Source organism: Canis aureus, chromosome 6 (genome assembly GCF_053574225.1).
Source record: "Canis aureus isolate CA01 chromosome 6, VMU_Caureus_v.1.0, whole genome shotgun sequence".
In the NCBI taxonomy this organism is placed as follows: domain Eukaryota; kingdom Metazoa; phylum Chordata; class Mammalia; order Carnivora; family Canidae; genus Canis; species Canis aureus.
Window position 1 is genome coordinate 65,475,964 of NC_135616.1, and position 17,703 is coordinate 65,493,666.

Sequence of the window (17,703 nt, forward strand, 5' to 3'; positions counted from 1 at the left end):
AAACTAATATAACACTATATATCAACTATACTGGAATTAAAGTAATTCTAAAAAATTTAAATAAACTAATTTATTTTTTAAAAAAGGGAAATAAATATCAAAGATTTTAATGCTGCTAAAATGGTTTATCTAAGTGTTCTTTTAAAATTAAATTAAATTTTATTTTATTCTAAAGGTTTTATTTATTTGAGAGAGTTAGTGAGTGAAAGAGGGAGCGAGAATCTGAAGCAGATTTTGCACTGAGCACAGAGCCTGATGCAGGGCTTGATCCCACAGCCCCATGATCATGACCTGAGCCAAAACCAAGAGTCAGACACTTAACAGACTGAGCTACCCAGGTGCCTCACTAAGTGGTTTTATTTATTTTTATTTATTTATTTTCTAAGATTTTATTTATTTGAAAGAGAGCAGAACGAGAGAGAGAGGGAGAGAGAGAGAGCATGAGCAGGGGTGAGGGCCAGAGGGAGAGCAAGAAGCAGACTCCCCACTGAGCAGGGACCCCCCCCCCCAACATGGGGCTCCATCCCAGGACTGTGAGATCATGACCTGAGTCAAGAGTAAACACTTAACCAACTGAGCCACCCAGGCGCCCCTCTAGGTGCTCTTTAAAAATACTTTGGGTTGCTTTGTGAAAAGAAAGTATAAGTTTATTGCCTCTAAAGGGATGTCAAAGACTCATCTAAATTTGATTACCAACTGACAATCTGTCATGTATTTGAAGATAGCAGTTATGTCTCATGGAAGTTTGTAATTTTCTTGGCTAAATCTCTTCGCCTCCTTCAGCTATTTTTTATGTGACTGGGCTGCCCAGTTCTGGGTTTTTTTGTCTAGTTGTCATTCAATGTGCTTGTTAATCTAGAAGTGTGGCATCCAGAGGTGATTTTTATCACTTCAGATGTGGATTGACCTGAGCAAAACAAAGTGGTCTTTTCTATAGCCCCTCTTTGGAATGCTATGCTTCCTTTGGCCCTGGCGACATCAACCATATCACAGTATTGACTCACAGTAGCTTGTGGTTACCTAAGAACTCTTAGAAGAGCTACTGTTATTTCCTTCTCTTGAACCAGAGTAATTATTTAAGCTTTTAATTTTGAAATGATAGATTCTCAGGAAGTTGCAAAGAGAGTACAGAGAAGTCCTAAGTACCCTTCTTCTAATTTCCCCCAATGGTTACAACTTTCTTAAGTATAATAAAATATAAAAACAGGGACATTGACATTGGTACAATGTGTGGGTGTAGTACTATGCCATTCCATATATTTCTTTTTTTAAGAGAAAGAAGAGGGGCAGACAGAGAGGGAGAGAGAGAGAGAATCTCAATCAGGCTCCATCCTGACTCAGGGCTCAATCTCATGACCCTGAGATCATGACCTGATCTGATATCAAGGGTCCTTCCCTTAACCAACTGAGCCAGCCAAGTGTGCCCCCTACCTATCTTTTTGACTTAAAAACTCTGAGTTCATTAAATAACAAACCTTGTAACTACCTAAGTGTCTTTAGGCGGTATCCGCTATCATTTGTAATTAAATTGTGAGGATTGAATTTTTTGAGACCTTCTTGTTTCACTAGAACATTCCTCCCTTAATGTTTCTTAATACCTCTGGCAAAAAAAACCACCTGAACGAGCACTCCACACTCAGGGTTCCCCATATCAGTTCGTGGCATGACCACTCAATCACTTACCTAAATTCAAGTTCTTGGAGATGTATTTCCTCCTTCCTTTCACCTACAACTTATTGCCAATTTATTAGTAAATCTTGTCAACTTTCAAAATTTACCCTGAAGCTATTTCTTATCATTCCCACTATGACCTCCTTGATCTAAGCAATCCTTATTCTGGCCTCTATCACTGACCTCTGGCCTCCTAACTGACCTCCCAGACCTAATCTTGCTACCCTTAAATCGATTCTTTACAGAGAGCATAGAGAGATCCCTTGAAGAAGCAATGTGAGCCATAAGCAGCCTTCTGGCTTTCCATATGATAAGAACTAAATTCTTATTTATACAACATTTATAAGCCAAGAAATCTTGGTGTTTCACATATATTAACTAATTTAATCCTTATAACAACCATCTGAGGCAGATTCTGGTAGGATTTTCATCTTATAGATGAGGAATTTCCATCAGACAGAAGGTAAGTGACTTTTCCAAGGTCATACAGCTAGTGATGGAAGTCCCAGGATGAGACCTCAGGTAGGTCAGCTCCAGCATCAATAAAACCCTGTTTTACCTTGTGCCTTTTGAAGGAAATCATTATGTGCAGCCCACACTTAAGGGTGAGCGTATGTTTCACTTCCTCAAGGGAGAATTAGTTACATAAATTATTTGGAATTCCTCTGCATAGGAGATTTATCTCTTCTCTATTTATTTATTCAATCATTTACATATGTCACCATGGATGCAAAGATATGTATTTTATACCCTGGGTTATAAATCAATACTACTTCATCTTGTTGCTAAACTTATTCCAGTTTTTAGGGCACCTGGTGGCTCAGTCAGTCAAGCATCTGCCTTCAGCTTAGGTCATGATCCCAGGGGCCTGGGATCCAACCCTCTCTTGGGTTCTCTGCTCATTTGGGAGTCTGCTTCTCCCTCTTACTCTGCCCCTCCTGCTGTGGTCTCTATCTCTCAAATAAATAAGTAAAATCCTTTAAAAAGATTTTAAAAATTCCAGTTTTGGCCATTAGAAGTGATTTCATTCTATTCCCGTTGACATAGTCCCATTAGTGTGGGATTTTTGGTTTTTGTTTTTAATTTTGAGCACTTCCTTATTTTCTGACGCTACAAGATTGTTTCAAGCTTATCTTATGTATTTCCTTTCCCAGTCCTAGAATCAGCCATTTGTCCAAAGAGCTTTTTCTACTTTTTAAATAACATTTATCACTACTTGGCATTTTATGATATATTTGTGTGTTTGCTTTTTGTTCCTCTCTTCCCTGTCTATACTTTAAGTTTCACATGGACAAGAGCCTGTTTTATTCAATGCTGTAATCCAGCCATAAAACAGTGCTTAGCATATAGCACATGTTCACTTTGTTGAATCAATTTCTGACTGTGGGACCAGTGATCTTTCTGTAGCTTTAAACTTTAATTTGCCCCCCTCCAGAAGTTGGGAAAATGATACTCACCATTTACTTGTTTGGTGAGATTTTTTTCCTAAGATTTTTCTCATCTTTATGATCCTGATGACTCCTTACTTGATCAACAGTAAATCTAGGATAGCACTTCTTTTATTGCCTCTTCAATTTTGTATGCAAGAAAATAATTTAGAGAAGTTCTGTTTTTAGAAGAAAATGAGACTAGTGATTTCTCATCATGTCAATATTTTCTATATTGTGTAAATACAGTACCATTCTGAGCCCAGCCATGTTGCTACTACTGTTACTTTGTCTTTAGAATTCTCCTAAATGGTCTCATAACCAATCCTTCAGTTCATGGATAGCCAGGACTTGCCATGTCTGCTAGGACTTTCAAAACTGCAAAGCACAGGCTTCTGTGGCCATGTTGTAGTTGCCAGACACTATCTGCTAAGTCTAGAAAATCTTTAAGATGGTATTTGCATTCTTACATGGAAATTTCCAGGTAATTTTGTTACTTAAACTGTGGCTTTACTACTGAACTCTATTATGTATGCCCTCTTCTTAGTGATTTTCCTCTATGGTCTTTCTTTGCTACTCCTAGCAGCCTTTATAGAACATGATTTTGTACTTTTACCTAGGGATGTCTCCTCATTCTAGTAGAAAACCTGTTTGTTCACTTAAGTGAGTATCCTTTTGTCACGTTCTTCCTGGTTCTTACTAGGTTTACTCTAATTTTAGCCAGAATTTCATCCTCTTTTGTTAGTAATAGGTCAGAATGCTAAATCTTATGGGGTATTTTGTCTTATTTTTGTTTTTAGTGCATTTTCGTAGGTATATTTTCTCTTTCTGCCTTCTGAAATAAACCTGGAACGTTGATAGCAATAAGGGGTAAGGAAAAAAGATAAAACAGGCAAGAAATATGTGAAACAACAGGGTAGGGGTTGACATTTTAGATAACAGCTAGGGAAGGCCCCACTAGAAGGAGACTTTGAGTAAAGTGTTGAAGAGAGGAGAGAGTGACAACCGTGTGGTTCTCCGGGGGAAGAGTGTTATTGACACAGAGAACTGCAAGTGCAAAGTTCTGAGGTAGGAGCAAGCCTGGCACTACCTAGAAATAGCAAAGCAACAATGTGGCTGGTGCCAAGTGAGGGAGAAGGAAATTAGCAGGAGAGGAGATCAGGGAGCTATGGGAGGAAGAGCAGGTCATATAGGTCACAGTATGGACTTTCTGTCTTTATACTGAATGAGTTATGAGAGTCCATTAGAAGTTGTGGATGTGAGTGTGTGTGTGTGTGTGTGTGTGTGTGAGGGTGTGTGCACATGTCTAGGAGCTTGCAACTGGGATAAAGCCAAAAAGGCAGACTAGGACTAAATTTTGCCAGGCATATCTATAGAAAGAGGTATAGACGATTAAGAGACTCGTCCTTTTTAGTGGAGAGCTGGGTCATTAAGCAGAAGAGAGAATGCAGGTGTGCAGTAGTTGCCAGACTACCATTTAGTATTGAGCATACTGTGGGAATATATTGCACTATTGTCAACAGGTTTATTGATAATTTTTAAATTTTGCAGGTAGATAAACAGACACAATCAAAAGTCGTGAGTAAAGCTTGAGTCAGGTCTTTCGATTGCTAGCTCTGCACCATCTCTAGGCACTGCTTTCTTTAGAGATTTAGCTCTGATGAAAATTACTACCGGATCTCTTCACCTGGAGTTGGCATCAGAATTATCCAGAAGACTGGGCAGCCCCAGTGGCTCAGTGGTTTAGTGTCGCCTTTGGCCGGGGGTGTGATCCTAGAGACCGGGGATTGAGTCCCACATCAGGCTTCCTGCATGGAGCCTGCTTCTCCCTCTGCCTGTGTCTCTGCCTCTCTCTCTCTCTCTCTCTCTCTCTCTCTCTCTCCTGAGTCTGTCATGAATAAATAAATAAAATCTTTAAAAAAAAGAATTATCCAGAAGAGAGATTTTTTGAAATATGCATGTCCCTAGGAATACTGAGTCAATAGTTTTGGGGAGGGACCTACTATATGTGGTTGAGAAAGTTTCCAGGTGATTGTGATGTGCATCCCTGAACCAAAGGAAGAATTAGCCCACTGTAATTTTATGAAACACAAATTAGTGGAATACATTAAAAATCCCTACCTTAGCTATTTATGAGCAATAGAAAGATGAGAGATTCTTAGCTGCCTTTACATATAGTTTCCTCTCACTTGGGGAGAATATTACCATTAAAGATTTTTCATATTCAGAGAACCTGGGGCTAAAAATTGCTTTTGCACTATCTATGAACAATGGGCAAATTGGTCCTGAGCTTCTCTGGGTCCATTTCTCTCAATATATTACTCTAATAATCAATGCCACAGCTCAGAGTAGTTTTTGGAATGTCTCTCCTGGGATGAATATATTTTTATGTTCTTAGTTTAAAAAAACATACTTGTTTAGGGCTTTATAAATTTCAATTTTAGAGGGGAAGAAACAAAATCAGTTTGTTTTTTATTTGTACGTATTGCTAGACTGGCTGATCGATTCTTTGGGTGAACAAATAGCCTCCCTAGAAGGTTCCACATTCTTGATCTAAGAAATAAGGCCACAGAAGCTATTTTTATGTAGCAGCTAGGAGTTCAGGCTCCAGGTTAGATAATGCTGCACTTGCTCTGACTCTCGGCTATGTATCAGCTTTGTAGACTGGGGTAACTTGCCTTGGCTTCATCATCTGCAGAAAGGGATAATAAAGGTATCTATCCTCTTGTATTTCACAGAGAGTGTTTATGTAAAATGCTTAGCACAGTGCCTAAATCACAGGCTTTAGTGAATATTAACTCTCACCATGTTTCATAGATTCTGAGCCATGTCCTGGAATTGAGTCTCACAATGATAATTTCCAGATTTTTTTTTAAAGGATATATGAGCTTAAAATCAGTGCCACATTGGATTTGATGAAATAGGTATTAATACTTACTAGAATATACCGTAGTCAGTGACTTTAGCAACACAAATTTACACATAACAGTTTATGAGTTAATCTCTAATGTTTTGTTTGAATAACTTGAATAGATCCAGAAGATATTTATTTGAATTAACAATTATGTCAATGTGTCTATGCAGTAATAATGAATACTTTCTTTTCAAAAATGTTCCAATATATCACCTCTTTATTAATTCCTTCCAAACAGCCCTAAATTGATGGCATTTTTCACATCTATAAAAATAATCTCTTTTTTAGCCGACAATGGCAGCCAAATATTATCTGAATCTACTGAGGATGGCATAATGGTCTTTGGTTGCAGCAAGATAGATTGCAGTCAGAGATGAAGGAGAAATGAGTGGAAGTACAGACAGAACTATTCATGGTGGGTTACCCTTGTCCTCTGCTCTAAGCTGACCTGACCCTAATGAAGAATCCTTGGAGACTCCTTGTAGCATCTGTTGCAAGAATACTGCTAAGGATATATTCATCACATTGCTCAGGGTCCCTCTTTTTATTTAGTTATTTAACAAATATCCACTGAGGCTCCTCCTAAGTGCTAGACTCTATCCTAGGAGGTACAAACCAGGTTCTTGTGCTCACAGACCTTAAATAGTGGGAGAAATACATGATAAGCAAATTATTAAATAAATAAAAATTTTCGTGTAGTGATTAGATGGTAAAAAAAAAAAAAAGGGTGAAGAATACCACCTTGGAGATGGGGGAAGGAAGAGAGCTTTCAACTGGGCGGTCAAATACAGCTTCTTTTTAAGATGAGACTCTGAGCTGAGGCCTGAATGAGTTAAACATGTAACGATTTGAGCAAAGGGCATTCTGGGAAACACACACACACACACACACACACACGCATTGCACAAAGGTCTTGAGTCAGGCATGCCCCTAGTGTGTTCAAGGAGCAAAGTAGAAACCAGTGTGCTAGTTGCTGAGATTGAAGGTCTGGAGAGGACTTGTGCATCAGGGTTTCTAGGTGGAGGGGGAAGTTGCTAGAGCTTAGAAACACAGTTGGGTTGCTCAGCCATATTCATCTTCTGGATCCCATGAATTGGATATCTGAACTCATTGCAATCCCTTTCTCCTCTGCTGCTCAAAAGCTCAGGGCCAGATCTGTGAGTGCCTAGGAACCTGAGCTTATATTACTTTCCCAGCACCATCTTGCACCCAATCCTGTGTGTCTTTTCTTTGTAACACTTCCTTATTGTACCTTATCCTGGTTTATTTTATCTTTCAGGTAAGTCACTTCAAATCCATTTGTGGATGAAGGTGAGTGTACCGTACATAAGTGCATAAACATGAGTGGAGGGACGGGGGTAGTGACATCTCCTTCATGGAGTCTTCAGAACAGCATAGATTTTTCTTATCCAGTTGATCTTAGAGGCTGGCTCCTCTATCTATGATTTCTGGCTCCTTGGGTTTTCACATGTGGGTATGGGTTTGCAGCATTCTTGTTCTATAAAGTCACAAACACTGAATTGAGGAATATGAACCATTGCTCCAGGGGAGATACACAGGGTGAGGTTGTAGGACCTCTGGTCACAACATTCTTATCAACCAATCAATACACATTCCTGTTTTGTGTGTTTCTGCTTAAAAACACCTGATTTAGTACATATTGCTGATTCATTTATATAGAATTCATGGCTAATAGCAGCAGAACTCATGCCTGAGCAAAGCTTATCTAACATATATGTTTTCTTTGTAGGGCGCATCCCAACCTTCTTATGCTTAAGAATACCAGACAGCACTTCGGCATTATGCTTGGAGATCAGGGGGATCCCTGAGTGGCTCAGTGGTTTAGCGCCTGCCTTCGGCCCAGGATGTGATCCTGGAGTCCTGGGATCGAGTCCCACATCATGGAGCATGAAGCCTGCTTCTCCCTCTGCTTGTGTCTGTTTCTATGTCTCTCTCTGTATCTCTCATGAATAAATAAATAAAGTCTTAAAAAAAAAGATTAATGCTTGGAGATCATTTAAACTGAAATCATTGACAAGAAGGATAAAAATGTGAAAAATATGTTCACTATAAAAACTGCAAAAAGGACACTTGCTTGGTGTAGAAGAGTTGAAGCAACATGACAGAGTATTGCCTAATTCAACCTTAGCTGGGAACATGTATGTCTAGCAACTCCTGTTTTTTTCCAGTCTGCAGGTGTTTGGGAATGCCTGGAATAGTGCTGGTATATTGATTTTGGAAATTACAGATAAATTTTAGCAGGGAGGCAATTTTGCAAACACAGAAACCAATGAGTAATGATTGACTGTAGTTTAAAAAAAAGTTTTGTTACCTTTGATATAGACCCGGATAATCCCAGTATTGAGATGCATGTTAACAAGTCTAAGAGCTCTTGATTCAAGTCCTAGTATGGAGGTTATTTTCACTGCTTGGAACAATACTACTGGGATCCCATACTACTGGAAACATTTGGCAGTTGACTTTGAAAAGCTGTTTCTCAATGGTTTTTCCTAAGGAAGTTAAGGAACCAGGAGGTATGATCTAAGTGGTCTGGTTGGATAAAAAAATTCCTTGAAGTATTGCGGTCAAGAGGAGAGTAAAAAATTCCAGCCACTTACATAGAGAGGCTCTTACTCTCCTGAGAGTCTGGACCTCCCGGGCAGCTGGCCTCAAGATGGCTGCCCAGATGGGGTGGAGCACAGGAACAGGAAGCTAGAATGGGGCTTTTCAGACTGTTTCCTCTTCTTGATCTTTCCCTGGCCCATGTTTGTGGTTTCTACCACTTTTCTTGGTATTGATTTCAGTTCTTCAATCATTCTTGGTGCCCCTTTTCCTCAACCCCCCTGGTCACTAAGTTCCATCTATTCTTGCCCTTGAATCTAGGTCTTGCTTTCCATGATCACACTGTCTTACTCCATGTTTCCTTCATGTTCTCCAAGCCCATTGGTGTCATGCTTAGTGTTTTTCTCCATCTCTGGCCTCAACTCCCTCTAAGCCAAATTCTTCCTAAAAGAATCCCTTACTCAAAAACCTTCCATGACTCCCTACATCCATGGATTTAAACTCAAACACTTTGACTTCAAACTCATCTCCCCCATTCGTTGTTCTTCCCAAAGTTATTACAGATGCTTTTTCTAGTCTTGTCTGTCATGGCTCCTTTACATGTGTTCATATACACTAGGCCGACTGTCTCCTTGCTATTTTCAAAACATAACTAAAATTTCCAACCACAAATGATTATTCATCTTGTACTTTTTATCAGATATACTTTCTTTCTATATCTACTATTTAAAATTATATGCAGGATTAATGACATGTTTCCCAATTTTCCCCAACTGTATACACTTTTCTGCTCCCTGAACTTTTGCAGCATTTTACTTTTGCCTTTAGTGAAGTTTTACATGTTTGCTTTATATTCATTATTTTTCTTACTGTTAGGCCTTTTATAGGAGACAGAAAACTACCTGTTTCCCAACACCCTTAAAGGAGACCTTGCACAGAATAGATGCTCAATAAATATTTATGGAACCTGAAGACTGTTCTTAGTAGCCACCATTCTAGGAAGAAAAGGAGAAAAAATGGAGGAATGCCACCAGGTGTTTGTACCTAGGCCACCTTAAAAAGCACATGATGGGTTCAGATAAAAATAAGGAATGTACTCCAAATCCCAGATATCTAAGAAGCCACTGACCATTCTTTTTTTTAATAATAAATTTATTTTTTATTGGTGTTCAATTTGCCAACATATAGAATAACACCCAGGGCTCACCCCATCAAGTGCCCCCCTCAGTGCCCGCTACCCAGTCACCCCCACCCCTGCCCTCCTCCCCTTCTACCACCCCTAGTTTGTTTCCCAGAGTTAGGAGTCTTCCATGTTCTGTCTCCCTTTCTGATATTTCCTACCCATTTCTTCTCCCTTCCCCTCTATTCCCTTTCACTATTATCTATATTCCCCAAATGAATGAGACCATATAATGTTTGTCCTTTTCCGACTGACTTATTTCACTCAGCATAATACCCTCCAGTTCCATCTTAAAATTCCAGAGAAATGTAAGTTAATTCCACAAATGCACTAGAGTCAAGTATCAAAAAACCCCTGGAAGTCTCAGGAATTTCCTTCAAAAGTTATGTAGAACTGCAGTGAGCATCTCTGGGTGTTGTGGTCTAGATAGGCCCTAGGCTCAGTGTTAGTCTAGGTGTGGCAAAGCCCACTAAGGCTTACCATAGTCCCTTTGTCATCTCCAGCCCTTGGCTGAACAAGAACTTGAGGTTTCAAGAAGATACACAGGCCGGGGCCTTACCATATGGTGGTAACCACCCTGTTATTCCTTGTCCAAACTGTCATCTAAGAAAAAAAAAAAAAAGAGGGAGTGAGAGAGAGAGATAGTAAGTACTTGGAGTGGTGTGTGATTGGGGTGGGTCACAGGAAATTCACTGTGAGTTCTCTCAAGTATAGTGAACAAAGAGGAAGGCCAGAAATCATTTTATAGGAAATAAAATAGCATACCTGTTTTATTTTAAAATGACTATCCTTTTCTATGTTAACCTGAGCCAAAATTGTCTCCATTCACTCACTCCAAACTTTATTTATTTATTTATTTATTTATTTATTTATTTATTATTTATTTATTTATTTATTTATTTTTGATTTTTAATTTATTTATGATAGTCACACACACACACACAGAGAAGCAGAGACATAGGCAGAGGGAGAAGCAGGCTTCACACACCGGGAGCCCGACATGGGATTCGATCTTCGGTCTCCAGGATCGCGCCCTGGGCCAAAGGCAGGCGCTAAACCGCTGTGCCACCCAGGGATCCCTTTTTTTTTTTTTTTTTTTTTAATTCCAAACTTATTTATTTAGTGCCTTTTAGTTTCCAGGCACTTTCCTGGGCATTAGAGTACACCATTGCACATGATGATCTTATCCCTCTAAGGTGATTGGGGTCATCTGCCTGTGGTGATCACAGCCTGTCATTGTTGCCTACTGCCCTAAACTTGGTGATTCCCTTGGGAATATAAGACAATCATACTCAATGAACTGCCCAGGGCTTCGTGAAGGAGGGGCTGGCAGAAATCAGAGAAAGAACTTGGATATTAGCTCTTGACTGGTGCAATACTCTACCTCTTAAATGTCTGATCAAGGAGCTACACACCCAAGTGACTAATTCTACAAGGTAGGTGCCACTTTCAGCATACTGTGAGGCTTCTTTTCAGATTTTCTATAAGCCTAAATGTACATTTTTTTTGAGAGAGAGAGAGAGAGTGTGCTTGTAAGCAGTGGGGGAGGGGCAAAGGGAGAGCCAGACAGAATCTTAAGAAGACTCTATACCCACAGCTCAGATCTCATGACCCTGAAATTAAGAGTTGGATGTTTAACTGATTGAGCTGCCCAGGAGTCCCATACATGTACATTTTTCAAGTTATCACCTGTTTCCCCTACACCCTCCCCTCGGAAAAAAAAAAAGATGGGGGGAGGGTATATATCTTCTTCACTATTTTGTTTTTCGTACTTCTCCTCACATCTGGCTTTTGCCACAACTGGCAGCAGAAATGCTGACCTGTCATGAGAAAGCCTTTCTAGGAGACACGTGGCTGAGCAGCAGCAGCAGCAACAGCAGCAGGAAGTACAGGAAATCTCATGAGATGGTCTGTTCTTGAACACTTGCCAGCTTTCTTCTGCAGTCTCATGAGGGAAAGAGAAACATCCTAGTTACTGGAGATGTAACTAGAACAGAGTCTCAATTCTCAACAGTTTGAGGTTCACCCATAACTGACAGAATGACCACAGAACACAACTGTTAGACTCCAGCCACAGCCTGTGGCCATGGTGCTGTATGTTGAGATACTTTTTATTCTAACGACTCCACACACCCAGGGAGCCCAAGAGTTAATACTGGCAGTGAACGGCATCAAGCAAGGCTTTCTCCGCAAGTGCTGTGATGTGCTGGGTCATGGTAAGATGTTGCTATGGAGTCCTGGGGAGGTCACGTGAGAGGGGAGAGGTCATGGTCTGTTTTTGTGAGGCAACAAGGTAGCTGCTAGTTCTAAGGGGAAAAGGAAAAAGTCTGGATCATAGACCAGAGCTGACTTCTCTGGAAGACTCAGGATGGGGACCCATGGTGGCTTGTGTACACTTTGACAATTTAGCTAATACACACAATGTGTCCTCTAGGATGAAGATATTGTTTCCAAGTCAGGAGCCTTCTGAAAGTTTCATCACTGAGAGAGAGAGAGAGAGAGAGAGACAAAAGAGGAAAAGAAGAGAGAGATAAAGAGAAAGAAACTTTCTCTGCCACATCTTTGGCAAGTGTTGTTTCCTGAAACAGCAAGGTCCATTCTAAGAAATGGCTGGGCTTCACTGCTAGGATTTGCTGAAAGCACCCTGTTAAAGCCAGCACAGAAAGACTGGCTGCAAGCCAAATGTTCTGACCTATCTAAACCGACCCAGGCATATGTCCAACGAGAGCACCCTTTCTTTTTGTTTTTGGCCGCCTTTTATCCTCTGGTACATACCTTGAGAACTGGAAATTCTGAGATGCTCTGGTTTTGTCTTACATACACCAAAAATGCTGGGCCAGGCACAGCCCTACCTTAGAAAAGCATCTAATAAACCCAGTGGATGACTTCTTCAAGCAAGACTGGCAGTTCAGTCTAATTTGGAGGAAAAATGAGAAGCCGTTTAAAATAAGGCCAGACACCAGCTATGGGCCTTGGACCAACCATCAGTCACCAGAGCCTGGAATTCCAAAAACCCTCTGCCACTTCTCTTACCTGAAGGAGACCTCCTCCCTAGGCTGAAAATGTGAAGAGCAGAGTTGGATACTGCCAGAGGCTTGGTGGATTACAGCCCGGAATGGGACTTGCCAGTCAGAAGACTGGGACTGGGGCCCCAACATTGTGGTCGGTTGAGGATTATCGTCTGACTTGTCTACTGGCATGCTAGTGACATCCTCCACATGCAGGTGGTAGGGGTGAGAGCATTCCTGGGCTGCTGATAATTTGGATGGAAGGTATTAAATAACTGAATTATAAAATGCAATTGAAGATATGTATGCTCAAAACAATTTGTCTTTCTAAAGGAAGCTCAGATATTATTTTAAATGGATTTCCTCCTACCTTCTTCCCACTGCATACAGCTGTCTTGGTGATCTGAACCACCCTGCCCACTCTTGTTCAACCTACAATCAAATTCTAACAGTGAGAATTTCCTTAATAGATGGTTAATGAAGATGAGAAAATTAAAGATGTATTAAAACACACACACACACACACACACACACACAAATTTCCCAAGCCTGGGAGTGACCCACATACTTATGATAAGAAGGCTGCTCAACTTCTGCTGAGCAGGGGTGGGGGATGCAGGGTTTTTGTCACTACTCCTGGGCAAATGCTAAATATCCACTTGCCCTCCCCACTGCCACCACCTCTGAAAACAGAAAAACAGACAAGAAACCTTGCCACAAAGATTGCTTTCACACTGAACAGACAGATGTTTTCTAGCATCTATTAACCCTAGGGCTATTATTAGAAGTTGCTTTTTTGGTTTTATGGTAAAAGTCTCTTAAAAGTAATACCATAATCATAAAGACGTCAGAATAAAGTAGACATTTCAAGTCCCTCCTTGTGGCCAACATATTTCTAAACAACAACCAAAGTAATAATATTTTCTCCTCAATAATGTTGGCATTGTTTGATTCTTCTACATGCCTTATCTTACCTGATCCTTCGGAGTGGATGAGGTAAATTGGCCTGATTTTACCATCTTCACTTTACAGCATGGAGGAGTGGCAGATATGGAGGTGTGCCTCTCTACCCCCCCACCAAGGAAGGGACCGGTTGAGGGATGGGCAGTGGGTCAGCAGACAGCCTCATGCCAGCTCCTTTAGGGGTGCCTCAGTGTCCAAGAGCTGCCTCACCTGAGTCACACTCTTCTCAAGGGGAACTGAGTCTTGAGGAGGAATCTGAAGGCCCAACATTTCAGCCCACCGCAGGATCACCATGATAGGCACTGCTCCTTCCAGAGCTCCCCACCAGCTAAGCCCAGGCTCTGTTACATCTGCCTTGCAGTGGAAGGAGAAGGCCTGAGCCTAACACCAAGTGACCATGAGTCCAGAACTGCTCACCTTGGCCTGGCCCCTGTCATATCTACCAAGTCATAAGTTCTACTGGGCCCAGAAATAATTCATTATAGAATTGAGATGGTACATCCGGGATTGAGCAAAGCAGGGATAGAGGGTTCAGGCTGCAGCACAGAGAGCTCAGCCGTCACTGTGGCACCTACCACCCTTGGGTCAGTGGCCCTCCCTCAGCTCACCTTCACGGTTGTATAAGTGGCTCTTTACAACATGCTGAAGGAGGGTAAAAAAGCTGGAGCATGTCTTATGGATGGACTGGCTTGGTGTTTGTGTGCAAGTTGAATGTTGGTGACAGCTGGACTATAGTCTCACTCAGGCTTGGCACTGAGGAAGAAGGGCCAAGAGAAAATTCTGCTAATGAGCAAAGCTTTGAGCAGTGCACGAGGTCATCCACACAGTGTGAGAAGAAAAGTGGTCTGAGATTAGAATATACACGGACTCACACACTGGAATCTAATTTTCCCAGGAATGATCTCTGATGTCTCACCCAGACTTAAGAGTGAGGGAGAGAGAGATTCTATTTTCCTTCCCTTGGGGTAGGCACCTTTTGTCTCAGGATTGACCTAACTTCTCTCTGGAGTCCCTTCCTCATCAAAGGGTCCCTCACAGGTTGGGAGGCCACTCTCTCCTTTTGAGATGTGACGGTTCAGGATGATAGAGAGTGCACAGGACACATAGAGAACATTTCAAAACCAAATAGCTTCTGAAACTTTATCCCTAGCTCTGGGTTATGGCCCCTCCAGGCACAGACTTCTGAGAAACCTGGACAAGGTCATGTGATTTTCTGTTCCAGGCTTAGCTAATAATAATACAGACCTAAAATAAACATACCTAGGCATATTTGGACAGTACACTTAAATTTGCATTTATAGCAATACGGTCAAGTTTGGGGAGGGGTTAAGAGGAGAGTCCTCAATTAGCCACTTAATTGGTGGCATAAGTTAAATATTTCAGTTTATTGAATTTATTAATATTGCAGTTTACCCACAGTCAGATAGGGGAGAATGAAAAACTATGTATCTTTCAAGAAACTTATTTTAACAAGGGACATTTCTTTACCAAATAGGATCCCTTTCTTTATCATGGAAAGAGAGATCGGCCTAAAGAAGCCTTGCCCCTTTTGCTCCCTGATTCTGTACCCACCTCAAAATCCTTAAGCCATCAGGAAAACAGTCAAAAATGGCTGAGACACCCAGAGGATAATGCCCTTGTTGCTAAAAAATCCTTACAAAATTAAACTGGTACATCCACATGCAAAATAATGATGACGATCAGAGTAATCCCATTTAAAATAATCAGGCAAAACTGTTACCTGTGGTTTTAAATCTTTTATTTTGATAAGAAACACTTGGGGAGTTTTAAAAATATAATAAGACCTGGGCTCTGTTTCCTGAGACTGAGATTCAGTTGTTTTGGGGAGGGAGCTAGGCATCTGCCTTCTTCAAAAAGCTCTTGGGAGGTTTAACATGCAGCCATGATAGGGAACCACTGACCTAGACCTTGACTTAGAACCAGGTATTTTCTATCCCCACAGAAGAACATGCATTTGGCAGGAGGGGGTCCTAAAGAGGCTGAAAGCAATCATCAAAAAGAATTCTACAGAAATCAGGTAAACCAAAGCCTATTTTTGGTGACAACCCACGAGTCTCCATATTCAACAAAAATTCTATGAACCTTTCAAAACACAATATTAAATAAAATCTACATTTCAAGTATTAATGCTGAATTGATTATTAATAATTCGATGATAAAATGTAAGGTTATTGTTTTACAGTGTTTCTGATTTGAATTCTGCAAATGGGAGGGCAAATTCCCTATTGAGTGTGCCAATTATTACAACAAAAAATGTCTACTGTCCTGCTGCTACTGTCACAGAGGGTTCCAAAGACAGTCCAGGCTGCCAATGGACAGACTACAATAGTGGCAGCCCAGTATGGGGAGAAGCATCAATCTGGAAGCTAGGCTACTTGGACAGTTGTCCTGTTCCTGACACAGAGCTAGTGAGCTATTTAACTGAGATTCTTTTTCATCTGTAAAAGGGAGGAAACAATAATTATTTAAATCACAGGGAAGGTAGCTGTGGGGCTAAATCAGATAAAAGTACTTTATAAAGAAGTGAACATTTATGTATAGTATCATTGTTATTCACTATGAGTTTTGTTATATATTTTTTAAAGATTTTTATTTATTTTTTCATGAGAGACACACACAGAGAGAGAGAGAGAGAGAGAGAGGCAGAGACACAGGAAGAGGGAGGAGCAGGCTCCATGCAGGGAGCCCGACGTGGGACTCGATTCCGGGCCTCCAGGATCACACCCTGGGCAGAAGGCAGCGCTAAACCGCTGAGCCACCCAAGTTGCCCTGTTATTACATTTTTATCCTTACACCTGTGTGAACCAGTGAGTCTTAGTCTTATTGTACAAAGGCCAGTTTGGGAAATTACCTTTTTAAAATTATAATCTACATTACTAAAGTCTTTATTTTGGTTATCATCCTATTTCAATAGCAAAAAACCCCAAAGAAGTGTCAAATAGGTGACCCCAACAAAATGGCCCTGAAAGTCTAAATTATCGTAAAGCGTCCTTCTCATTTATGTTATCCAACTATACTTCTTCTGACTCACTTCAAGACCCAAGGCAAAGTCAGTGATTTCAGTCCTCATGATCCCAACAGCAGAAATGTCCTTAGAGGGTTGTTGTTAGCAGCGACAAGACAGCGAACACGACAGCACTCTGTGAACTGTGACACTAGGCATGTGTAGGTGATGATGTTAGTGGTAGTCATAGAGATGATAGTGTTAATGACAGTGATACAGACCAATTGGTTAGCCTTGAATACATAGGTAAGGACATTTACCACTGGTCCCTACTCAAGTAGGAAATGTCCCAAAGGAGATAGGGCAGCCTCTGGAAAAAGAATGATATGAAGGCTGAAACTGATTGGTTAGTAAGTCTTATGGCTCCAGGCCTCTACCCCATCCTTCTCAAACCTAAGAAATGCCAAACAACTTTCAGGTGGTCTTCATTGGGTTTTCTTCCCCATATGCTCCTTTCTAGACAGTTCACTTGAAGCTTTGTTATGCCTGTCTCTTGTTCATCTAAGTCCCTCTTCTCACACAATCTCAGTGGGTTCCACTCTCTGGACCATAGTATCAATGTAAACACTGGTCAGAACTTGGAATGCAGAAAGGAAGGGGCATGGTAATGAGGAAGGCCTGTCTACTTGTCCCCAGGGATGTTTCATACATTATGTGTTCTTTTTTTTTAAGATTTTATTTATTTAAAAAAATAATTTAAAAAATATTTTATTTATTTATTCATGAGAGACAGAGAGAGAGAGTCAGAGACATAGGCAGAGGGATATGCAGGCTAATGCAGGACTTGATCCCAGGACTCTGGGATCATGACCTGAGCCAAAGGCAGATGTTCAGCAACTGAGTCATCCGGGTGCCCCAAATTATGTGTTCTTACAGTCCACTGACTGTTCACTTTCTAATGGCTAAGCTCTCCTGAGAAGGCTGCATAGAATTTTCCACTTTGGTGGGGAAGA

At 40.9% G+C, this 17,703-nt stretch overlaps 2 long non-coding RNA genes across 5 annotated transcripts in view; one reads left to right on the forward strand and one right to left on the reverse strand.

Moving 5' to 3' along the window:
- Positions 1 to 8,015, forward strand: part of LOC144315238 (uncharacterized) — a 58,697-nt gene extending 50,682 nt beyond the window's left edge. For both annotated transcript variants that reach the window (XR_013380985.1, XR_013380984.1), the window contains exons 2-3: positions 7,292 to 7,323; positions 7,763 to 8,015. This is a non-coding gene — a long non-coding RNA (uncharacterized LOC144315238). The remainder of the gene's footprint in view (positions 1 to 7,291; positions 7,324 to 7,762) is intronic.
- A 1,850-nt stretch (positions 8,016 to 9,865) lies between these two features.
- Positions 9,866 to 17,277, reverse strand: LOC144316286 (uncharacterized). 3 transcript variants are annotated; one of them, XR_013382129.1, is made up of 5 exons: positions 16,778 to 17,277; positions 13,133 to 13,445; positions 12,788 to 13,007; positions 11,575 to 11,699; positions 9,866 to 10,357 (listed from the first exon to the last, which is right to left on the reverse strand). It is a non-coding gene; the product is annotated as an uncharacterized LOC144316286 (long non-coding RNA). The 3 variants fall into 3 exon arrangements; XR_013382130.1 differs by having other exon boundaries at positions 11,575 to 13,004; XR_013382128.1 differs by having other exon boundaries at positions 11,575 to 13,007.
- Positions 17,278 to 17,703: the final 426 nt, after the last annotated feature.